General features: G+C 36.1%; 1 protein-coding gene across 1 annotated transcript in view; it reads left to right on the top strand.

Moving 5' to 3' along the window:
- Nucleotides 1-26260, top strand: part of RASSF8 (Ras association domain family member 8) — a 117228-nt gene that overhangs the window by 24899 nt on the left and 66069 nt on the right. The window contains exon 2 of the mRNA XM_027838835.1: nt 20030-20125. The gene's annotated coding sequence lies outside the window, so the exon portion shown is untranslated. The remainder of the gene's footprint in view (nt 1-20029; nt 20126-26260) is intronic.

The following is a 26260-nucleotide window of genomic DNA, read 5'->3' as shown; positions in this document are numbered from 1 at the left end:
GTGAAAGGCAGTTGAAAGAAAATTTGGCATGAAACCTAGATAAGCAAAGAACATTGGTAGATAAAATTGGAAAGAGGACAAAAAAAGATTTGAAGTTAAATCTGTTTGCCAGTGTTTGTATAGTGATCGATTCTCATCAGTAGTGACAGGGGAACCATCACATTTGGACTCTTCTACCTCCACACTCAATATTTTCTGGGAGGAAGAGGCATTGGTGTTGGACTTGACCAAATCGACTTTGAAGGCAATGCATGTTTAAAGGCGCTTGAGGATTGATATGTACATATAAGGGTGTATGTACATTCACATACACATATATTAGATATACATGTATAAATATCTATAGCTACATATCTCTGTAGATCTATCTGTAATTTCAAAGAAGAGAAGATTCCAAAAGAGGGGAATGGAGGTCTTCAAGCAAAGGCTTGCCTGGTTAAATATGTTATACTGAGGATTCCCTTTCATGTGTGAATTGGTTTATATGGTCTCTGAGATCCACTCTGTGATTCTCTGATTCTGAGTAATAGATTTAAAAACATCAAGAAAAAAAAGTTGAGAAGATCTGAAGTAGTAACCCATATTCCTGTTTTCTCAGTATTTCATTGAATCTGTGGTCTCACTGATAGGAGTGTATATTGCTTCCACTGGTGCAGATAATTGGAACAGAATCTGGGGGGGATGGGAAGAGACCCCAGAAGCTATCTAGGTCAACTGTCTAATTTTATAGATGAGGAAACTGAGGTTTAGAGAAATAAACAGTAGACAGGGATTCCAGTTCATTCCAGTCAGTCAAAACCCTTTTATTAAGTGCCTACTATGTGTCAGGTACTTTGTGAAGCACTGGGGAGACAAACAGGCAAAAAATAGTCCCTGTTCTCAAGGAGATCATAGTCTAATGGGGGAGACAACATGAAAACAATTGTACAAACAAGCTAAATACAGGATAAGTTGATGATAATCAACTGAGGGGAAGGCACTAATATTGAAGAGGGTTGGGGAAAGCTTCCTGGGAATCATGGAATTTTTTTTTTTAATTTTTTTTTTGGCTAGGCAGTGGGGTTAAGTGACTTGCCCAAGGTCACACAGCTAGTAAGTGTTATGTATCTGAGGCTGGATTTGAACTCAGGTCCTCCTGAATCTAGGGCTGGTACTCTATCCACTGCGCCACCTAGCTGCCCAGGATTCATGGAATTTTAACTGGGACTCTCCAGTTTAGTGCTCCAGGTTCATCACTTCAGTGTACCAAGTTATTTGTGTTAACCTGCATGATTTTGGTTCATATTTTTCTATAACTCCTCCATAGAAGATTTCTTCATCTGAGTCTCTTAATATCTTGTGAATATTATATAGGTTTTCCACTTATGATCTCTTGTACTCCATACATGACCTGTATTCAAATCCTCTTTCTGACGTTTATTACCTTTATGCCTCCAGTCATCTCACTACCTCTTTGGGGCGTCACTTTGTTCATCTGTAAAATGAGAGGGTTAGATTAGATGGCTTTTAAGATCCCTTTAAGCTCTAGATTTATTATCCTTTTCTAATAATACAGGTCCTTGATGATGTCTTGTAGTGCTTTTCCAACTCTATGAAATCTAGTTGCCTTGCAAAATTTTTTTTGGTTATTTATAATTAAAACATGAGAAGGGAACAGATAAATTTTTGTATGCAATTTTCCATAGTAGATTACATCTTTGGTCATACAACTTAGAAGTTTTGAGAATATAAGGTCCTGCCATGTTTTGTTTTTTTTTAATCTTTTGACATGCAAGAACAAAATGCAAGCTTGAAGAGTTTTTGTACATATGTTAAAATTTATAGGACTGTATAACAGGTGTGATTACAAAAAAACTTTGGTAATGTGATTGAGGAGTGGCTTAAAATAGAAAGATTTCGCTCACCTAAGTTGTTTTTACTAATGGCCTGGATTTCCTTTTCAAAGTCCAAGCAAAAGAAGCTTCCTTACATGTAGCTCTTTGTAATTTATTTATTTATTTATTTATTATTTATTTTTTTAGGCAGTTGGGGTTAAGTGACTCGCCCAAGGTCACACAGCTAGTAAGGTTTAAGTGTTTGGTGTCAGGCCAAATTTGAACTCAGGTCCTCCTGACTTCAGGGCCAGTGCTGTATCCACTGCACCACCTAGCTGCCCCTGCTCTTTGTAATTTAAATGGAACTAACTGTATTTGTCTTCGGAACATGAAAGTATTCAGTGAGTGCACATTTTGAAAGAAATTACTGAACATTCACACTTAAAAGTACACCATGGATAAAACTGAAATGTAACTGGAAAGGGAATTTAGTATGTGTGTGCTCGTGTGTATTATATGTATTACATCTATTTACATATGAATGTATGTCTGTGATACACACAGAGTGGTAATTAAGAATTATTGTTCTTGGGGCAAGCACTACAGATTGCAACTTGGTAAATCTGGCACCCCTTGATGCCACCATGAAAGGAAAGGTGAGGGAAAATAATCCCCAGGATATACTAAAGTAATGTTGTCAGACTCAAATAGGAACAGGGGCCACTAATCCGTATATAAAAATCCCTGTCCACCACATATTGACTTAGTTTTAAATGTAACATTATCTATGTATTATTGTATTTTTATTTATTTTATTAAGTATTTCCTAAGTGCATTTTAATCTGGTTTGGGACACACTTGGGAAATGTGGCCCATGGGCTATGTTTGAATGCTGGGAGTCTATGTACTTAAGAGGATGAAGGCCATTTGGTAACTTCCTACTTAAACTGATCTAGCACCTAATTATCAAGAAGAATTATTTGTTTCTTCATAATGGCATCCAAGAAGCCTGAGAAGTAGATTGGCAACTTTTACAAGGAACAGATCCTTTAAAGGAGAAGGATGAAAGAGATTCTTGAATAAATCAATCAATAAACATTTATTAGGCACCTACTATGAGCCAGGCACTGTGCTAAGTGCTAGGGATATAAAGAGGCAAAAGACAATCCCTACCCTCAAGGAGTTTGAACCCAATCTTCTGGCCCCCCCAAAACCTCAGAGTATCACATGACAGCTATAAAAGACCTCGGATTATCAAGCACAGGTGTGAACAAACCATGGCCCTGGGGATAAATTCTTTTTTCCATGAGCTATGAATGATTCTTAGGACACTGACTGGGAAGAGCTGTGGCAGAATTTGGCCCTCAGGTGGTAGTTTACTGATATCATTCTATTCTAAATTCTTGATTTTTACAGAGGGCAAAACAGAGTTAGTGTCCAGCAAGGACTGGAATCTAATACTCCTGACTTCCAGTCTAAGACACTATCTAGTCTCTCTCCTCTCTCACATATGTACATACACAATTGTACTTGTGTGTATATGTATCTGCAGTACCTGTCAAAGGTATGTGTATATTTAGTCAGTAGATACTCACAGACACATGCATCTTTGATAGACACTATGGATGGATAAGTTAGTCCTAAAATTGTGTGGGAAGAAGACACTGGTTTGGATTGCATTTGAGAAAATGTTCAACGCTTTCAGGGATTCTAGATTTTTAATTGCTAAAGTCAATATCTTTAAAGCAATATTTTTGGTGATATTATGGGTAGGACTTAATGGTACTAAACAATTTGAAAGAATTAACCAAAAGGTCAATGAAAAGATATATGATGGGCATAAGTAGACTACATTATGGGAATCTATAATTATTTGTGCTTGAGAAGTAGTGCAAATGATATTGTCAGAGATGTGTGTAACTAGATGATCTGTCATGGAGGATTTGTGATCTGTGCTGATGAAAGAAGTACAGGCACTTAGGAAATCAGTGTGTTTACATAAGCTTGGGGTGCTTAGATCAGCTGATTAGAGTGTGGTGCCAATGAGGTGAAAGTTGCAGATTTGGTTCCCAAATAGACCCTATCCTAGATTAGCCATTTTTGCAAATGTGTGTTATTTTGGCACAAGGGAAATGGGACCAGAGTGGTAGGTCAATCAAATCCATTAACACTACTGGGAAAATTACTGAAAATATGTCATATTAGTAAATTAGTGGTCACAGTTTTTTTCTAAATATAATAGGAATATGATCTATTGGTAATGGAAACTGGATGCTTTTACCTAACTGCTTTTTTTTACCAGCAGGTCTTTGATTTGAATGATGATTCAAGTTGCTATTGCATCATATTGTATTGTAATGTATAGTTCATTGTATTCTGACATCTTGGTGAAACTATTCTAATCATGGACCTCAATTATATTTTGGACACTTTTCTTTTAAACTATCTGCCCCAACAGAAAATGGGGAACTGCTGCTACCTGTCATACTTATGTATTCTTGAATATATGCAATATCTATCTAGGAAAAATGCTTCATAAAATGATTTTTCTATATATCAAATTCTCATTCCTCATCCACTTCTATTGTACTATCAGATAGGTTCCTACAGAAGAGAATTTAGACCAGGGTAATTAAATCATAAATAAAACCACAACAAATCTTTTTAAGAGAATAGATTTATTTTCTAATAAAGTATGCAAAATTACTAAAATACTGAAAATACTAGAAAGTAATTATTGACATGAAATGGTGATACAAGCAAGATATGTTATGGGAAAGGAATTCGCCAACTCACTCTCAGAATTAAACTTTTGTTACTTCAGATTTCCTTACTACTCACAGAAGAAAACTTTTTTTGAGGGAGGCAAGGATTTCCTAAGATAGCTGCTTTGATTGACAACTCAGTAGTTCCCTACGGTACTTGATCTCCCTTTGAAATGTTAATTATCTCAATTGGCCAGTTCCCTTTTCAGTGACAACAGAGGTTGGCATGGCTTCATGCCAGTGGTTGTAGTTACAGCAGAATTGCAGGGCAGGGGAGGAGAGGAATTTGTTCACCTTATTTTCCCACATAGTTAAGTCACTTTTTTGGAGGGAGGGGGTATTAAGTAAGAAAATGAAAGAGACCTCTCAAGTTCAGGATGAAATGCTGACATTGGCATCTTTCCTTTGCTTTTTAGACAGCTTGTAAACAGTCAGCCCTTACCAGGGTTCTGGGGATGGGACTTCCTACCACAGACACCACCCAAGCAGCTATTTTTAGTTCAAAAGTGGATTGTACTGTGTTGGTGGTGGTAGCGAGATGCCCTGGGGCCAGACTGGTTAGAGCAGCTGGCAAATTCCATAAACCAAGGGGTTCAAGTTAAGCATATTAAATCCACATGCTAATTTATAAATACTACAGGTTAAATTCTGTTAGACTGCCATAGGCTAAGAGATACCTGTTTATTTTGGGAGAAGGTGAAAGGGGAAAGACTTTTCAAGAACTTTAAAATGCATCTGATTTATTTCAGTATGAGTTTTTGGTTTGGTTTTGATTTTCAGAAAATTCTCATCAATTACAGCTTCCCAAAAGTGGAATGGTTTCCCACAAGAGACAGTGAGTTCCTCATTACTGGTGATGTTCAGGTTGAAGTTGGGTGATCTCTTGTTCATTGTTGTAAATGAGGTTCTTCCTAGAGTACAGGGTGGACTTAAGTGATCTTTCAAAGGCATGTCCAACTCGAGGTTCTCCAGTTCTATGAAATACACCTAAATACTTCACAAGAACAAGAATGGTATTTGATTGTAAGCTCTATTAAGTAAGGTTGAGGATCTTCTCCAATGCTGTGAACAGTGCTTTCAATACAAGACATTTATTAAATATTTGCTTAAATGAATTGAATGAGTATGCAAATAAGGAGATATTAAAAACCATAATAGGTTACAAATATATCATTTCAAGCATTTTTGTTTAGCATTGACCACATCATTTACTTTGTCTGTATTTGGGACTGTATTTTTTTAAAATTCTAAAAACATTTTTGGAGATAATCATGAAATATTTTTTTAAGAACACTCTTTGGAATTAATGTTGCTTTTAAATGAGTATATTAGCAATAGTAGCTTGCTTTTAAATAACCTATTCAAAACAACAACTTAGGAATTTGATTTTAAAAATTGACCCTTGCAAAGTCCTTTCTTTATCTCCTATCAAAGTATTTTTCCCTCACAAAGTGTCCTAATTGAATAGGTAGATTTTTGTTAAAATTATAAAGTTTCCTCATCTACAAAATTAGGTTCACTATTTCAAAGTTCCTTTCAGCTCATAAAAAGTCAATAATTAATTATTCCCGTAGTGATACACACGTTGTCCAAATGACTGGTAGATCCAATATTTCAATAATTCCTTTGCAACATTCTGTTTTACGTTTCATCATGAACTTCCTTCATGTGCCCACTAGAACTGAACCTGAACTCTTGTTAGTGCCGACAGGCTGCAGATTGTTCTTCCTGGTCAGTAACCTTGGAGATGTTAGGGTAGATCAGTTCTTCCTAAGATTTCAGGGCTAAAGTAGGATAAGATGGGAATTCTCTTTAGGATGTCTATTCCAGAATGTAATCTATGGGACCACCTTGTTCACTGAGAAGGAGTAAGTTCAATGTCCAAAGAAGTCTGTTGACATAGTAACATGCTGGAAGTAAGGAAGAAATCTAATTATGGGTCTAACATTTCAGGTTACAAAGGTACACACTAATCTCTCTATAAAAGTAAAGCTATAATGTTTGTTTTTCAGTCTATAAACTACTTCAATTCTACAAGTATTCATTGACCGTAAGTCACTTAACGTCTCTAAGCTTTGGTTTCTTCATTTTAAAAGGATGACAGTATTTGCCAGCATGATAGGATAGAATCAAATGCAATAACATACAAAGTGCCTTTTGAAAACAATGCTATATACATACATATTCATAGGATCATCGATTTAGAGCTGTAGGGGACATTAGAAGCCTATCAAGTACTTTCTGTTATGTACAACCATGCTGAGTAATAAGATGTAGCAGCTGAGTTCTCTTTTATTCATAATTCTTACTGTTACATGGAGTTAAGAATGTGGTCTGGAATGGTTTTTTAAAAAAATCAAATTACTAGATTGTAATAAAGGATCTTTAAGGTAAATCGTAAGGCTATCTGATTAATACTATATACTTGATTAGTCCTTCATTAACTGTGCTCAACTGTGAAATTAACTTTATAATGAAATTATTCTGGAGTAGAACTGTCAATAAAATGACAGAATTTTAGGTGACTGTTAAGCTGAAGTGTGACATGGTATCACAGATGTTTCAGACAGCAATTGTAAAATTTCATTCACATAGTTTATTGCATAAAGCAGCCAGAGTTATTTTCTGACTTGGCTTATGGAAATCATAAGCCATACTGCTAACCCTTATGTATTTGGCACAGCTGATTACCTCAATAAACAAGGGGCCACATGTGCTCACAGTTTGAAGGTGAATTAACTCAGCCCACTAGATTCCATTTAATAATGGCATTTTTGAGTGCACTCAAAGTCTTATGGTGACATAAAATGGAAAGTTTCAGCATCTTTCTCTAGACATGGGGAATCATATTTGAACCCAGGCAAGAAAAATAAAGTGAAAAGTATACTTCAATCTGCGTTCAGAGTTCATCATTTCTCTCGCTGGAAGTGAATAGCATTTTTCATCATGGGCCTTTTGGAATTGTCTTGGATCATTGTATTTATGAGAGTAGCTAAGTCTTTAACAGTTGATCATCATTACAATATTGCTCTTACTGTGTATAGTGTTCCAGTTGTGATCACTTCTCTTTGCATTTGTTCATACAAGTATTCCCTGGTTTTTCTGAAACCATCCCCCTAGTCATTTCTTGTAGCAAAATAGTAGTCCATCATAATCATATAGCATAACTTGTTCAACCATTTCCCAATTAATGGACATTCCCTCAATTTCCAATTCTTAGTCACCACAAAAGGCTACCATAAATATTTTTGTACATATAACTCCTTTTCCTTTTTCTTTGATCTGTTTGGGATACATACTTAGTAGTAATATTGTTGGGTAAAAAAGGATATGCATAGTTTTTATAGCCCTTTACATTTGGGAAATGAGGCCTTTATCAGAAACATAAATTCCCCACCTTCCACCACCTGACCAGATTCCTGCTTTCCTTCTAGTTTTGGCTGCATTTGCTTCATTTGTGCAAAACCTTTTTAATTTCATGTAATTAAGATCATCCATTTTATTTCCTGTAATTTTCTCTACTTCATAAACTCTTCTGTTATCCTTAGATCTGACAGGTAAATTTTTCTATGCTCCCCTAATTTACTTTTGATTATCTCCCTGTATGTTTAAATCATGTACCCATTTTGACTTGACGTACAGTGTGAGATATTCATTATGCCTACCTTCTGCCAGACCTTGTCTTTGTATACAGTGTGAGATGGTCTATGTTTTGATGATTACCTCCTTGTAATATAGTTTGAAATCTGGTATTGATAGGCCAACTTCCTTCACATTTTTTTTTATCAGTTCTCTTGATAATCCTTGACCTTTTGTTCTTCCAGCTGAATTTTGTTACATGGTTTGTTTTTTTTCTGGCTCTATAAAATAATTCTTTGGTAGTTTTATTAGTGAAGCACCAAATAAATATAGCAACTTTTCTAAAATTAAGTGCCTGTGAGAGAGACTTTTTGCTTTGTTGTATGAAATAAAATAAAAACAGATTTAAAAATATGCCTATACTTGCTAAAGAATTTTATTCATTCAACAAATATGCATCTGCTCTAAAAAAAGGCACTGTGCTAAGCAGTATGGCAGATATAAAGATTCTCTGCCCTCAGTCATGTTATAGTCTAATAGAAAAGTAGCACACGCATGAGCACACACACATCATAGAATACTTAAGTTCAAAGAATGTATCTGTGATCTCATTGATGGGGATGTTCCTGCCAGTGATGTAGAATGCAGCCCATCTCTACCTTCCCGTCTTGGGTGACTGTAGTATAACATTTTTCTGTAAATTTGTTACAGGTATTCGATACAAAGTGCTGTGAATGACTCTTCCACTTTCTTTTGACATTTGGAGAATGTGAGCTGTCCTTTTATTGTGGCCATCTTTTTTGATCACACATTTCTTGGTTGGTATCCTTTACCTGGGCTCTTCTTTGTAATTCATTGCAACCTGTTCAAAATTATCATGCACCTTGCCAATGTCCTCTAAATGAGACTCAGTCTTAATTTTTTTTTTTGAATGAGGCAGTTGAGGTTAAATGACTTGCCTTAGGTCACACAGCTAGTATCAAGTGTCTGAGGCTGGATTTGAACTCATGTCATCCTGATTCAAGGGCCGGTGCTCTATCCACTGCACCACCTAGCTGCCCCTCAGTCTTAATTCTTAAGAGGCTATGGTGTTTCATACAGTATTCCATAACAGTAAAATAGTAGTATTGAAAAGATGAGCCTTCATATCTGGGGCAATTTGGGGGTCATTAAAGGATCTTTGCAGTGTCCCAAAAGTAATCTAGCCCTCTCTTCTATTTAGTGTTGAGCCCAACTCACTGCCAGTTAATATTATCTATCCAAGAACAGTCTATTTATGCCAGTTGATGAAATCTATTAGTTGTCCATCTAACTACATTCTTCACCTACTTTGCATTTTCTTTGTAGATAATTGGACCACACTCTTGAATAGTTAGAGGTTTCATCCAGGAGCCCTCTGCTAGGGTTTGATGCAACCAGTGTAATGTCATTTGTAAATAAGACTGTGTAGAATACTATACCACCCATGGAGTATCTCTTTTTAGTTTGAACTATTTTCTCTGTCTTATTCATTACAGTAGTGAACACATTTGATTATGTATTGCCCAGTTTTATTCCTCACATGTAATATTAATGATAGTAGAGTCATGGAACAAGATTATACCTCTTTCTAAGAATTCTTTGATAATTGTAATGTATGAATCAGGGACCCCTTGTAAGTAAACCTTTAAGGATATGTTTTGCTCTATTGAATCAAATGCTTTTTTAAAATAGTCAACATACAGTAAGCACAATGAGACCTTGTATTTTCAACATCTTTCAGTCAATTGTGTGATAATAAAGATGTGGTCCTCAGAATAATATGTAAGTCTTCTTATGTCTTACTCCCTGACATATACTCTTCTATACAGTGGCATTGGCCTCCTGCCTGTTCCACGAACAAGATATTCCATCTCTAAGTTTCAGTCATTCTCTCTGGCTATCCCCCTTGTCTGGAATGCTCTCTGTCCTCTGCTCTGACTACTGACCTCCGTGATTTTCTCTAAGTCTCAACTAAGATCCCACTTTCTTCAGGATTCCTTGCCTAACCCCTCTTAATTCCAGCTGCCTTCCCTCTGTTATTTATTTCCCATTTACCGTGCATATAGCTTACTTGGAACCATTTGTTTGCGTGTTGTCTCTTATATACTCTGTACTCTAAGTTTTGGGGATATCACTCTCTCATAGTTTTTCTCTTACTTATCTGACAACGCCTTTGCTAGATCCTCTCCAGATCACACCCTCTTAAAAAAAGTGTCCTTCAGGGTTCCGTCCTGGGCTGTCTTCTCTTTTCTCTTTATACTACTTCACTCTAATCAGCTTTCATGAATTTAATTACATCTTTATGCTGATGATTCTCAATCAACCTATCCTTCCCCAATCTCTCTGACCTCCATTCTCGCATCTCCAACTGCCTTTCAGATATCTCAAATTAGATGTCCAGTAGACATCTGAAACTCCATACCTCTAGAACAGAACTCATCTTTTCCCCAAACCCTTTTCCTTTACTACCTTCCCTGTTACTGTAAAGGGGAACACCATCCTTTCAGTCCCTCAAGATTCCTTCCCATCTCTCACCCCCATATCCAATCTGTTGTATATGCCAAAGCCTGTTGATTTCATTCTTGCAACATCTCTGAAATAGATTCCCTTCTCTCCTCTGATGCTGTTGCCATTGTGGTGCAGATCATGCACCTAGATTATTGCAATAGCATATTAGTGGGGCTTTTTGCCTCAAGTTCCTATACTCCCATTTCATCCTCCATTCAGTCACTAAAGTGATCTCAAAATAGAGGTCCAATTATTGTCACACACTCCTCCTCTACTTTTTAGTAAACTCTGGTGTCCCTCTAGTGCCACCAGGAGCAAATAAAAAAAAACAGATTGTTTGACTTTCAAAGCCCTTCATAACCTAGCCTCTCTTCCTGCCTTTGCAGTCTTCTTATACTTTATATCCCCAACAAACATTTTTGGGTCTAGTGACACTGGCCTCTGGGATGTTCCAGGAACAACACACTCTTTACTCTGTAAATTCTCATTATCCTCTATGCCTGGAACACTATCCCTCTTCTCCTCTGCCCACTGATCTCCTTGGCTTCCTTTAAGTCCCAACTAAAATCCTACCTTCTACAGGAAACCTTCCCCAACCATTCTTAATTCCAGTGCCTTCCCTGTATTCATCCTGCATATACCTTTTGTATATATTTGATTGCTTGCTGTCTCCCGCCATTAGACTATTAACTACTTGATGGCAGGGACTCTTGTCATTTTTTAGTATCCCCAGTGCTTAGCACAAAGCCTGGTACATAATAGTGGCTTAATATATATTGATTGATCTTGGAGACCATAGGGAGCCTGGAGTTTATTGAGTAGGGAGTTGATGGGGTTGGATCTATGCTTTAGGAAAATCACTGTGTTGATTGAATAGAGGAGGAACTGGGAGTGGGAAGACCCACTAGTGGGGTATTCAGCAGTCAAAGGGTGAGGTGATGAGGGAGCTTTGATTTGTTCCACTTCCAGCCTGGGCTGATTTATCCCTCCTTAGGCAAACCTCCCCATCTTCTCCTTCCCCCTCCCCACACACACTTTATAGAGGCGCACCACATTGCTGTCCAGCTTAGCCTTGAAGTTTGATGAGCTCATGTCTACTGCAGCTCAGATCTGACCTCATGTGATCTTCCCACCTCAGCCTCCACATTTGCAGGGACTAGAGGCGTACCACCATGTCCAGCTTTTTTTTTTTTTTTTGTGCATTACCTCTGTTTGACTTATTTTGGGTGTATAACTAGTAATAGTGTCACTGAAACAAGTCACTTTTAGGGTAAAGTTCCAAATTATTTCCCAGAATGCTCCACCAACTATATGAGAGTGCCTGTCCTCCCATAACCCGCCAACAACTGCCATTTTCCTCTTGTCATCTGATGGGTGTGAGGTAAAAACTCAGCTTTAATTTGCATTTCTCTTATTATTGATTAGGAACATTTTTACATCTTTGCTGATTCCTTGTCAGTTGTAGCTAAACCACTGCTTTCACCTCTTACTCTGTGAATAATTTACTGAATTTCTTTGAATTGTTTAATATGTTGACTTTGAAAGTTGTAATTGTTAGGTTTGTGCTTTTCTGCATTTATTTCTTGGGGCATTGCTTTTTAAATTCTCTTTAATTTTTAAAGTTTTACTTTGTCTCTAAATAATTTTGCTTCCACTTAGTAATTTTTAAAAATTAGTAAGTTTTCCCACTTGACCACTAATTTGCTTATACCAGGGGTTCTTTTCCTTAGTTCCATAAACTTTTTTTGGGTAATATTTTGCTAACAATTTCAATATAGTTGGTTTCCTTTGTAATCCTATCTTTTCTTTTATGCATTTTAGAACATTATTCTGAGAAGACTTCTCCAGACTACCAGAGGGAGTTCTATGACACAACAAAGATTAATAACCCCGGCCTTTACTATCCCAGATTCTTTTTGTTGATTTATGTTGTTTAATAAATGCTTCTTTTACTTGATTGGCAGAATGTCTCTCTTATTTAGTTATCTTTTTCTTCCCCTCTTTTGTCCTTTTTCTGTCCCTGCTTAGTTAAATGATTACTTTAAAATCTCTCTTATTTTTAGTGGTTTTCTTTTAGTGCACCTTCCTTTTCAAGTTTTTGTTTGCTTTGTCCTCATTGTTTCTCTTCTTTTCCATTCTATTCTGAATTTTATTTTCTGATTCATGGGCTATACTCCTCTGTGTTCCTTTTTTATGCTCCCTGACCCTCTTGTTAAATTCTCTGAAGTACGAAGATTGAGCTCCCTCTTCTGTCTAGTTTTGGCTTTTGTAGCTCTATCTTACATTTTTTAATGTTTCTCTTTCTTAACAATATCAATTCATGAGGGAAGCATTGTCATTTGGAAACATCATCATGTGATAGGAGTAACTCTGCGTCCCCAAATGGTGAGTCCTGGCCCCATATCCTGTCCTTGCCATGATCAGCCTCCATCTCAAAGACCATGTTCTCCCAACTCTGCCTCTCCTCACTGCTTTGGATACTGGTTGCTTCTTGAAATGGAAATCTCTGGTGGGAGGCTGTCCCTGAAGTCACACAACACTCTTGGGAAAGAAAACACAAACTCCCATCAGACATAAGGAATATTCCACGCCAATATTCCCCCGGGGGAATGCTTTCAGCAACATTTTGGCCCAGTATGCCACTCATGTGGGCACTCTCCTCCTGAGCACCCTCTTCACATTCTCCAGCAACTTCTCCTACCTCTTTCCTAGAGAGTATAGAAATTATCATTTTATTTGTTGTTTTCTGCGTACAGTTTGAAGATTTCTTCCAAATAGAGTTAATAGGTAATATCACCCATCCCCATCTCATCTTTCTCCTCCCTATTTATACAATTTCCTAATCTTCTATTCCCTCTCACAAAAGACATTATCTACCTGTAGGGGCTCAGGGGACTTAGTCCTTGATGCATAAATTCAGCTCTACCACTTTTGGGTTTTTTGGTTGTTGGTTTTTTTTTGATTCTTTGAGTTTTTCACTGTTTTTTTGTGTTTTTTTTTATCTTTGAAGGTTCCTCATTTTTCTTTATCTCATAAAACAGTATTTGTCTTAGAAAAACCTAATAACCTCTAAACAAAATAATTTTTTTAGTCTCTTTGATAATTGGAATTTGTCTTTGTCTTTTTCTTATGCTTCTCTTTGTGTTTATAATTTGAATAATCTGTTCATATAGGGTTTTTTTTTTCAATGAATGCCTCAAATGTTTTTCTTTTTGAACATTTCTTTCACTGATGATTAAGCTCAGTGTTCTAGGATATGTCATTCTGGTTTTATGGTTTGAATTCCTTTGATTTTGGGGATACAGTGTTCCATTCTCTTCTCTGGTCTCTCATGACTGCAGAATAATCCTATTATTTGTATTGCTCTTCCTTCACAGTTGAAGATCTTTTTCCTGGCTGTTTTGTTGTTTTTTGTTGAAATTTGTTGTTTTTCATTGAAATTGCTAGATTTGACCACCTGGTTGATGTTTGAAGTATAATTTTGTTTTCTTTGTAGAATTCTCTAGATTTCCTTGGTCAATGTTGTACTTTATTCAAAAGTTCTGTGCAGTTTTCTTAAATTTTCAGCCTTTTGGTATTCAGTTTTTTTGAGTTACCACGTTCATTTCAGAGACCTATATCCTTAAGTTAGGTTTGCATATTCTGTCTTTATCCATCACTTTGGCTTGTATAGAGTTAATATTTGTTTTTCTTGTGCCAGATCGTCTACCACATCAGTATTTTTGTGACAGAAATCTTAACATTTTTCATGAATCTCTTCAAAGAAGTAGAGGCTTTTATCCTGTATTTGATTTTTTTTCTAAGTCTGCTAATTCTTTTTTAAAAAATTCTGCGTTGAGTGCATTAATTTATGACCTCATTTATTAATTTCTTATTTTATGACTTTTTTTTTGAGCCTTTCTGGACGTTCTTGCCCTACTCAACCCATGATCTGTGGGGAGGCCACAGGATTCTGTCCTGTGTTAGTCAATATTGTTTCAGACTCATTTATATTATATGTTTAACTTATTTGATTCCTCTTTGAGGTTTTCTTCATTCTTTTGTTTTTAGGTTCTGTTCAGGTTTTCTTTCTAGTTCTATTGGTGTTTCAGCTATTTCATTCCTTATTCTGTACTTTTTGGCCTTTTCCCTTCTATTGGTGCATAGATCCATGGGGTTGGGCTTTTTATCTGCCTTAGCCTCTTTGGAGGAGGTCACTGGGTCTAGGACTTTGTCCTGAGTCATTTCTCAGAGGATAGAACTGGCCGTAGTTGGTCTTCCAGGATCCTTTGCATTGTGTCTGACAGCATCCTGCTCTCCTCTAGCCTGTGGTTTTATGTCCAATCATATAAAGTCTCCCTGTGAGTGCCTCAGTTTACTCAACTGTTTTTGTTGTTCAATCATAACCAACTCTTCAGGACCCCATGGGGGTGATTAGACATTTCCTTCTGTAGTGGATTAAGGTGAACAGAGTTAAGTGACTTGCCCAGGATCACAAGTGTCTGAGGCCGATTTAAACTCAGGTCTTTCTGACTCCAAGCCCAGCACTCTATCCACTGAGCCGCCTAGCTGCCTCCTCAACTGTAAAATGTGGATAATAATACACTTACTTTCTAGGGTTGGTGTGATCAGGTGAGATTTGTAAATTGCTTAGCATACATAGTACCTGGCACGTAGTAGGCACTATATACTAGTTATTATTACTGTTCTGCCTTTTACATGGTTAGGCAGAATCAGTTTCTGCTATTTCTTATGGGGTATGTGTGCAGATGGGTGTTAAGACAGAGTCCCTGTGCCTGTGGAAAATCTCCATGTAGACTTTCAGTCCTAAATATTTGAGTTTGCTTATACTCATGGTAACTGACATTTTGAATCAATCCAAGATAGAGATGCTTAGTGAGAGTTCTAATTATAAATGTTCCCTGGTGGTGATTCAAGGTGTTTTTACTTTGTGAACTGTATTCTCTCTTGTTTAATGGAATCAGCTGTAATTACTCTATATCTGGCACATAATTCCTTTCTTTTGAGGTTTAGAGGTTAAAACAATTTGCAGAAAGTAATTATTTTACCATCTTGCTGGTCATTTGACTCTAGTTCTTATAATTTCTACTATAGAAAATAATCCTTCCTTATTAATAATAGTTAGAGCCAGAATATAATTTCCTTTGATGGCTCTTCTGTCTTTTGAAGGATAAAATTTTTATTAAGGCATATCAAATTAGTAGCTGTCCTCCTTTTGGCAGAACTAGTATATATCCACAGAATTGACATCTCCCCAACTTCTCCATCACTGCTATATCATACCAAGGATGTGATATTCTCTGAATTCCTCATTTATTTTCTCTTTTTGTTAAGGCAGTATGAAGTGTAATCTGAATAAATACACCATTGCTTCTGTCTTCATTGATATTTACCAAATTGCTCTCCACCATGATTTCCCTCTGATTTGTAAATTTCCTCATGTGATCATTTCTTTTTAATTCATTGTCCAGTTAAGTTCATCCTCCCCAAGTTTCTTTGATATTTCCTTGCACTAGGATGTCTTCCCATGAGATTTGATTTTTACCTATATTTTTTGCATTTTGTGTTTAGACGACCAAAGTCATAGATTCTTTGGGATATAGGCCTAGTAGTGATATGGCTGGGTCAAAAACCATGTACAGTTTAGTGATTTTTTTTTGGGGGGGGTGGTATAATTCCAAATTGCTTTCCAGAATGGCTAGACCAATTTATAGTTCCAGTAAGATTGCATTAATGTGTCTTTTCCTGAAGTCTCTCCAATAATTCTCATTCTTCTTTTTTGGTAATTTTTGCCAATCTAATAGATGTGAGGTGGAATCTCAGACTTGCTTTAATTTTCATTTCTCTAATAATTAATGATTTGGACCATTTTTTTTTATATGGCTATTGGGAGCTTAGATTTCTTCCTTTGAAGGAAGGATATTTTTTGACTATTTACCAATTATAGCCATTCTTTTTCAGTTAAATGACTTTTTAATTTGATTTTCATGGCCTTAGGCAATTACATTCTTATCCACCTGTTTTTTTATCCCTGTAATTCCTATATTTTGAGCTTTCCTCCAGAAATTCAAACCCCATTGTCAAGCATTGTCATCTTAACCAGATGTTTCTAAATCTTTCTTTTCTGAATCCCTTTGTCACCTGGTTAAATTTCACCTAGTCCAAGCCCTATTAGATGTTTCACACAAAATGCCTAGTTTTATGGATGATATATTTCTGAAGTATTGGCTGCCTTGTATCAGTCTTGTATTGTAGTATTGTATTCTAAATTTCTTCCTCCTATTCCTTTAGAAAGAATGAAAATATATGTTTTATATTGTGTTCCTGGCTCTAGCAAAAGAGACAGAAGAGGCTATGACTAATTTAGGATATCTAGTCTTACTTTTTTTTTCAGTCCATATATTTATTTTGGGTATCTCTCTCTCTCTCTCTCTTTTATTGTTGTTGTTCAGTTGTTTTTCAGCCATATCCAACTCTTCATGGTGGTATTTGTTAATTTTTTTGGAAAGATACTGGAGTGATTTGCCATTTTTCTTCTCCAGCTCATTTTACAAATGAAGAAACTGAGGCAAACATAGTTAAGTGACTTGCTTACCTAGGGTCACACAGCTAGTCTTGAGACCAGATTTGAGCTTAGGAAGTCTTTCTGACTCTAGGTTTGGCATTCTATCCAATGTGCCACCTAGCTGCTACATACATACATGCACACATATACACACATATATATGTGTATATATTTGTGCATATAATTTTATTTTCTTGATGTTTATTAAATCTTTAAATTGAGTCAGAGGACTATCTCAGTACTCAGTTTCTTGAGAAAAGAAGATGTGGAAAAGCTAAACCTTTTTTTAACCATATTTTCTTCATAAATATATCTGGAACTTAATTTTTATTTATTCTGTTAGTATCTATTGTGTATGTCACAGGCAGGTTCTTGTTACTAAGTGTGCATCCAGTTAAGTGGCTCAAATGACTTCATGTCTGAAAAAAATATGATATTGTAATTTAAAAAAAACTGTTAATTTTTTTTCTCTTTATGATGAAAAGTTTTTTCTGCCCTTCGGACATATAGGAATATTTAAGATGGGATGTTTTGTTACTAAAGTAAATCTCTATAAAATAAATGCAGAAATATGTGTTAAGGGTGTACTCTGTGATTCTTCGGTGCTCATTAAATTTTCATCAGTTCCATCATTGTAGACAACCTATGGCTTTCTCAAGCTTTTTTTTTTCCTTTAACTAATATCAGTTTCACATTTTTACAATACTAGGAAAAAATATCAGTGTTCCAAATGGATATGCAATATAAATATAGGGGCAGCTACGTGGCGCAGTGGATAACGCACTGGCCCTGAAGTCAGGACGGCCTGAGTTCAAATCCGGCCTCAGACCAAACACTTGACACTTACTAGCTGTGTGACCCAGGGCAAGTCACTTAACCCCAATTGCCTAAAAAAAATACATATATATATGTGTGTGTGTGTGTGTGTGTGTGTGTGTGTGTGTGTGTATATATATATATATATACGTATATATAATTTAAAGAATAGATGAATATGAAAGTTCATCTTGTTCACAGTAATAGTTAACCAACATTTGTGTAGCACTTATGTATAGGCATTGTGCTAAGTGCTTTACAATTATCACATTTCATCCTCACAGCAACTCTGGGAGATAGATGCTGTTATTATTCCCATTTTATAGATGAAGAAACTGAGGTAAATAAAGATCAAGTGGCTTGCCCAGGTTCATAGAACTAGTAAGCATCTGAGGCTGAATTTGAAGTCAGGTCTTTTTGGCTCCAGGCGTGGTATTCTATCCATTATGCTACCTGGCTATTAGGGGGACTGTGTATTATCCCACCTTTCTGGAAAATAGTTTGGAATTATGAAGGAAATATTAATAAACTTTGATCCAGTAGTTCCATGACTGCTGTAAAAACAACAACAACAAGAAGTCCCCTTTAGACTAAGATATTTGCCCTTGTAGTGACATCTGGAAATAAATTATGTGTCCCAAATTGGGCATGTAACTGGAAAAAATGTGGCATGAATGTAATGACATTAATTCACTTTAAATAATGATGAAAATAAATCAGAGAAACATAAGAAGACTTGAATGATATGATTCAAAGTAAAGAAAGCCAAATAAAGATAAATATAAATAATGTAAATGAAGGTTGTATTATATAAGGTCAAATGTAATGGCCAGTGTTGGCTCCAAATGATTGAATTGGGCAAGGGAGGAGGGAGGGAAGGAAGGGAGTGTGGTGCAGAGAAGATCTGGGCCAAAACCACAGATTCTTGTTGACAAAAACTAAAAGTTCTTCATTTTAGTGGTAGAAGACAACATATAAAAGGTAGCTGAAAGGAGAAAACTGTTATGTCAAAAGTCAAGAGAATTAAAGATGATTGATCTGGACCCTTCCTCAAAAATGAATGTTCCAGGAAGAATTTACCAATTGGAAAGGGGGCCAATGGGGAAGGAGGGAGAAGGCAGCTGAAACATAATGGTAAAGTCCAGAGAATAAAGAGTAACTGGTCTGGGGCCCTTCTTGAAACTGGTTTTGTGAAGAATTCGCCAATTATGAAGTGATTGATGTGTCAAAACAGTGTATTAATTAAAATATTTTATTACCCTCTTCTTCCTTGGAAGACAGTGGTATATTTCTTTTTTTGGGGGGGGGGGAAGCAGGGCAATTGGGGTGGGGTTAAGTGACTTGCCCAAAGTCACACAGCTAGTAAGTGTGTCTGAGGCTGGATTTGAACTCAGGTCCTCCTGACTCCAGGGCTGGTGCTCTATATCCACTGTGTCACCTAGCTGCCCCTTAATGGCATATTTCTTCTCTCCAATGAACAGTATTTAGCTTTTGGTGTTAAAAAAGTGACAACAACAACAACAAAATACGAGATCTCTCCTTATCCTCCTTGGCATTAGGCAAGATTTCAAACATTACCACACTAACTGCCTTTAAGAAAGTGATGGCAGTAGTGCATTTAGTTCCAGTCAATTGAGAAAGGAGGTACAAGGTCATTCCTGGAACATCATGGTCACAATCAAATGACTTAAAAACAAAAACTTCTGAAATCCCATTTGCAAAGGTACAGAATGCTAAAAGAAATTGAAGATAAGGAATGCATTCAGAAGGCTAAAGAGGTATGAATTATAGGACAGGAATTGAGTCTGGAGAGTAAGAATTGGAATGATTGTTGTGAAAGCTACTTGAATTTCAAACCACTAGGTTTTTTGCCCTTTGCCATTCCTAAATTAAAAGAGGACAAATTTGCATTTTTAAGCTAAAGATTAGCCAGAGCTGTAAAACATTTTGTACTTTTTCAGGTGCCTGTAGCTACTCCCAAAATACCAGGCTTATTCTCTAGCCACGCTGAAGACTGTCTCATTTTCGTTCCAAGTTCTTGAGTCTGATGATGTGAGGTAAGTCTAAAAATGTTTTCATCTTTAATGAAGAACAATTCTTAACCTGCCTTCGTGAAAGCTTTTTTAGATCACTAGCATCTTAGAAGTTGAAATTCAAAATTGGTTTGATAGGCTGAGAAGAAATATTTAATCTCATTTTGGTTAAAAAAGATGGTCAAGTCTCTATTTAGAAACTGAAATGACATATATTTTACTTGGTGCTCTGATATCTTTCAAATTACTTTGTTTCACTCGCTAATAGCATCACACATTTTAAAGGATACATTTGTTTTGTTTTGTTTTGTTTTTTGGGGGGGGGTTAGGCAATGGGGTTAACTGACTTGCCCAGGGTCACATAGTTAGTAAGTGTGATGTGTCTGAGGCCATTGAACTCAGGTCCCCCCTGCCTCCAAGGCCGGTGCTCTATCCACTGAGCCACCTAGCTGCCCCTTGAAGGATACATTTGAACAAACACTTATCAAGTATGTGCTACATGCAAGGCTGTTGTGTTAGTGAGATTTCAACATGAAAACCTTCAGGAGGACCTTTAAGGTGCTTATACTCTAATAATTTTAATTCTATATTTTTGTTCACTTTTCACTGATACAAATTCTGATTTTTAGGCCTTTTATTTTAATAGTAATGAATTGAGATCAGTGCTGTGTTTTGGTGGCATTTTTGCTAATTGGAGTGATGCCTTGATGATTCACTGTCCCAGAAGGTCGAGGAGAGGCATGATGAGAAGGGACATGTTTCATTTAAGAGTTGAACTGGATGGCAGTTGAGGATTCTTTTCAGCTCTTGAATCTATGATTGTGAATGTGTGAGTTGATACTTTGAAAATTAGCTTGAAACTGGAACATAGGAATGAATTCTGGGTTTCTAGGCAACCTTGCAAAGTAGAACCTATCTAGACCATTGTCCCTAGTAGCTTGTTGAATGGCATTCTAAAAAAGTCTTTTCAAATTGGGAGTTGCTTGAGTACTCGCTCCACTCAGGGTTAGTAATCTAACACCCTACTTTGAGTTGGAAAGTAGTGCTCAATTCTGAAGGCCTAGGATAGTGAAATTATAAGTCTTAGTTACTGATGGATAACCAAGACCCAATTTGTCTATAGCCTTGTTATTGAACTGCCTTATTAGTCTCCTTATGTGAGGAGGGAAGAATTCTTTCTACATCTAGTACATTCTATTACATTGTACTCATAGCAGATGATTTTCCATTTGCTTTTTTTGTATGCTCACAAAAAAACAATTTGGTTGTGGATCCTCGAAGAGAAAATAATTTGGTTGTAGTAAATGAATCATTTTTTGAACAAACTTCACATCTTTTAGTGGCAGTAAACTTTCAGAGTAAGAGATCTTAGAATTTGTTAATGTTTTAAAAATTTATTAAACTACATTATTTAACATGAGAAATTTGATCCCAAAGACTCCCAATAGTTCAGGTCTCTTATTTTCAGATTATGTGGAGGGTACTAAGATTCTGGGGATTTTCCCTGGCTGTCCCACATGGCTGGAATGTTCTTCCTCAGCCCCACCTTCTGATTTCCTTGGCTTCCTTTAAGTCCCAACTAAAATCCCATCTTTTACTGGAAGCCTTCCTCAACCCCTCTTAATTCTAGTGCCTTCCTTCTGTTAATCATTTCCCATTTTTCCTGCATAAAGCTTGCTTGGTATATATTGGTTTTCATGTTGTTTCCTCCATTAGTTTGCAAACTTATTTAGGGCAGGGAAGCAAAAAAAGTATTTTGCTTTTTGTATCTCCAGCTCCTAGCACAGTGACTGTCACATAGTAGGTGCTTAGTAAATGTTTATTGATTGATTGAATTAATTTACTCATGATATTGAGTTGTTCTGGTACAAAATATGTTGCTGACAGCTGGTACTACAGAGAACCAGAATTAATTAGCAAACAATTGACTAATGAAAATAATTTAATACTGATTAAGTGCTCTTTTGGGAGCACTAATTTTATTTTAAAACTGCCTGCTTCGTGAGATCTAGCACAAACTAATAAATAAGATGGAATGTATTTTATGTATCAATGTTATACTTTGATACAGGTACACCCTTTAGCAGTGCAGATTGCAATCCACCCACACCCTCTTATTGGGTGTGAGACTCTTGTCTCTGTTTTCCCCTAAATCCTCAATAGGGAGTTCATTCAATGTATTTAGGGGATTTCTTTTAGATTTCTCGGTACCATACAAATGCTAAAAGGACAAATGGGGCATTCATCAGTTATCTCTCACTCTTGTTCCTTGACTGGCCTCTTTACTATTGTAGTCCTACATCTCTAATGCTACCTGTAATGATGGTTTCCTATTCAGTGCCTCACTTTTAATGTGATATAGACTACTCATGCCCACCATACACCTGGTGATTATTACTTGGGTAACTGATGGCTAAGTTCTTGTTTCTCCCTCTGTAATATGTCTCATCCTATGTCTCTCTGCTCACATAGCTATCATCCTAGTTCAAGCCCTTATCACATCTTCCCCTTACCTTCTAATTGTTTTTCTGCCTCAAATTTCTCACCCATCCGATCTGTTGTCCTTACAGCTGCCAAAGTGTCTTTCCTCTGTCACAGATGAACCCCCATGTTTCCCTGTAACCTCTGTGAACAGATATAAACTCTTCTGTTTAGTTTCTAGAGCCTTTCACAACTTGACCCTAACCTGTCTTTCGATCTTCATCGTACACTTCTCCCCTTCCCGTACTCCATGTTGTTTTCTGATCCTTTACCAAATGATATTATTGGACACATATACCTACTGTTTCATCTCTACATAATCTTGATGAGAACATTTTACCCATGTGTTGAGTTCATCCTTGATTAAGATATGAGAAGGAAACAGGCTCTTCCATTTTCCATTAGATGATTTCTGTATAATTAGAAAATTGACATGTGGAGAAAAACCTGCTGTGCTTATTATGTGTTGACTGTTTTAGGAATACCTGCTTCAAAGCACCCTTTCAAATAAAGTATCTCCCCTGTACATGCCAAGATCATATGATTCACTGAAAGAGGTTAAAAAATAAAGATAGCTTTATTTAACAACTCTATACTTATGCATATTTGTCACTTATGTCATATTTGGGAGATGCTAGCACGTCCAAATAGAAGAAGTCATTTAGATGGTGAGGTTCTCAAGAGGTCCTTTCTTGTAACACTATTCTGATTGTATCAAACCCTGGAACATTGCAGAGCCTACTTTATGAAATCCCCTCTACACGTACCCGTAATCTCATGTACCTCATCTCTAGTAGGTTGCCTCCTGAGGTAACCCTCTTCCTTAAATTTTAGTCTTTCACTATGTACTGGATTCTTCCCTACTGCCCAATTCTCTCTCATCTTTAAAAAGCTTTCACTAGACCCTAATATCTTCTCAGGTTTTCATCCTGTATCTCTAGAGCTATTCATTTATCTCATTAATCTTGTTGTATTTGGCCTATTTGTTATTCTAGCCTATTAAAAACTTTTGATAAGCATACCTTCTTTGTCTTGAACTGAATCATTCATAAATCAGAACATGCCCAAGATAGAGCTCTAGTTATACTACTAGAGATTTTCCTCTAGGCTTTCATCTATTACTCAGTACTTTGAATATGGTTCAGCTAGTTAATAGTACCCGTAATGTAATTTACATTTTTCCACATATATAATATCTTAAGAAACTTTGTCAAATTGCTGGAAAATGGTTATGCTATCAGCATTTCCTTGATATGATAGTCCAGAAACCTTATAAAACAAATGAAAATTAAGATTAACTTGGCATGACAAACTTTGTTAGTGAATCCATGCTGGTTTCTCTCCTTTTCTAATAATCAATTTTATTATCTAATATTTAGTCAGTCAATAAACATAGATTAAGTGTTTACTATGTGCCAGGCACTGTAAGTGGTGGGGATACAAAGAAAGTTTAAAGTCCTTGTCCTTAATCTAATGGCAGAGATAACATGTTAGACAACTATGTTCCAAAAAGGTATATATAGGATAAATAGAAAATAAGCTTCAGAGGGAAGGTACTAGAATTAAAAGGGATTAGGAAAGGCCTCCTGTAGAAGATGGGATTTTCCTAGGACTTGAAAGAAGCCAGAAGGAGACAGATGAGGAAGGAGAGCATTCCATGCATGAGGGACAGGCAATGAAAATGCCCAGAGTCTAGAGATAGAGCATCATTTTGTAGAAGAGTAAGAAGGTCCGTGTCATTAGATAGAAATGAGGAGGGAGTTAGAGGTATAAGGAATAAGGGCCTAAGAAGATTGGAGGGGAATGCGTTGATTATAAAGGACGCTGAATGCCAGAGGAATTTATATTTGTTTTTGGAGGGAAGGTCATAAGAACCACTGGAGTTGAGTAAAATGTATCCCTGTTTGATTTTTGGTTTGTGATTCATTGCTAGTGACAGCTAGAATCTTTTCTATTGACATATATTGAAATTCTGAGCCCCAACAGTGAACTTTTAGCATGAAAACTTTAAAAAATTTTTAATATTACATAAAACATAATTTTAAAATTATATATTACATGAAAATAATATTACAACCTCAATATCTCCATTTAATTATATCCTCTGTACTTTTTCCCTTTTTTGCCCTTTTCTTTTTGGAATATTGATGGAAACAAATAATCTTCACTTTATTTATAAGACATTTACCAAGTTTATTAAGGTGAAGCTATCTGAGAACAATTATCTTTAAATCCATGTTAACTGAAAAAAGCAGGGGAAGGTGAAGTAATGAGATTGTTATATATTATTTCCTTTTGTTTGAGGTCAAAATATCACTGAGCTTTTTTTCTCTTTTTATGCCTACAAATAAAAGTTTTCTTTAGAAAATAATGATGAACATCTATAATCAGACTTCAAAATTGCCAGGAGAGTAATTTCCTTACAGGTCCTAGCATGAACCATCTGGCTGTAATCAATCATTTCACAATTTGCATATGGATATTCTCAGAATTTCTGTTTGAAACATTTTTTTTTTCATTTTCCTGTTTGAGGCAGGTCTCCTGTGCCCCACATGGGTTTTATATGCTTGTAATTTATTTTAGAGTGGGATATTCCCAAATAAAACTGTTGTAAAGAGGTATTGGTTATTGTCACAGAAAATCATTTGCAGTTTCAAAACAGCTTGAAATGATGGTTCAAGCAAAGCAACTTGGTACTAGAGGAAGACATTGTCTATAATTTAAGTTGTCATAGTAACCTACATGCTGACACTTCCTTGGATGCCAGACCTGAAAAATTTCAGTGACATTCAGATGCATTCATCATCCTTTCATTTTGTATAAAGGAGTCATCCATTGTGACCTAATAGAGATAGTTTTATTCATTTTTTAAGATGATTTGCATATTTTAGCCCTTCTGAAAACTTTTGCTGTATATTAAAAATTAAAAGGTCATGTGCTTGTGTATGCATGTGTGTTTGTTAATTTTTTAAATCTTCCATTAAACAACTTCAGCAATTAATATAGTATTGATGTAATGTTATCTTAAATGAGAGAAAATAGATTTTTTGGAAGATTTGGAGAAAATCTTTCATGTGTCAAAATAGGAATCTTGTTTTGAAAATGGTGACTTTGACTTGAGTTACTCAAAAGTTATGACTCCATTTCATTCCTGATATATTTATCAGACTGTATTTTGAGTTGCCATTTTAACACAGTAATATATTATTTAACAAAGTTTTTAAAGAAAAACCTTAGACCAGGAGGAGATAATAAAAAAGACCCTAGACCTTTTCCCTACCTTCTCCAAAAAAAGTTGGAGGAGTTAGGTATTGCCTTGGTAGGATAGAATTGTAATTTGAGTCAAGGATAACAGTCAGTAAACAATAAATTTACTTAGTACTTACTAAGTGCTAGGCACTTTCTAAATGCTGGTTATACTGTACAAAGAAAGGCAAAAGACAGCACCTGCCCTCAAGGAACTCACTATCTAATGCAGGACATACATATTTGTATGAACAAGCTATAAACAAGATAAATAGGAAATAATTAATGGAAGGAAGGAACTGGGATGGAAAAGACTTTCTACAGGAGGTGAGATTTGGTTAGGAAGGAAGCCAGGAAAGCTAGGAGGCAGAAATGAGGAAGGAGAGAGCATCCCAAGTATAGGAGACAGACAGAAAATGCCAGGAGCCGAGA

This window comes from Vombatus ursinus, unplaced genomic scaffold (genome assembly GCF_900497805.2).
Source record: "Vombatus ursinus unplaced genomic scaffold, bare-nosed wombat genome assembly UNPS02014830.1, whole genome shotgun sequence".
In the NCBI taxonomy this organism is placed as follows: Eukaryota; Metazoa; Chordata; class Mammalia; order Diprotodontia; family Vombatidae; genus Vombatus; species Vombatus ursinus.
This window is presented reverse-complemented; position numbering and strand designations above follow the sequence as displayed.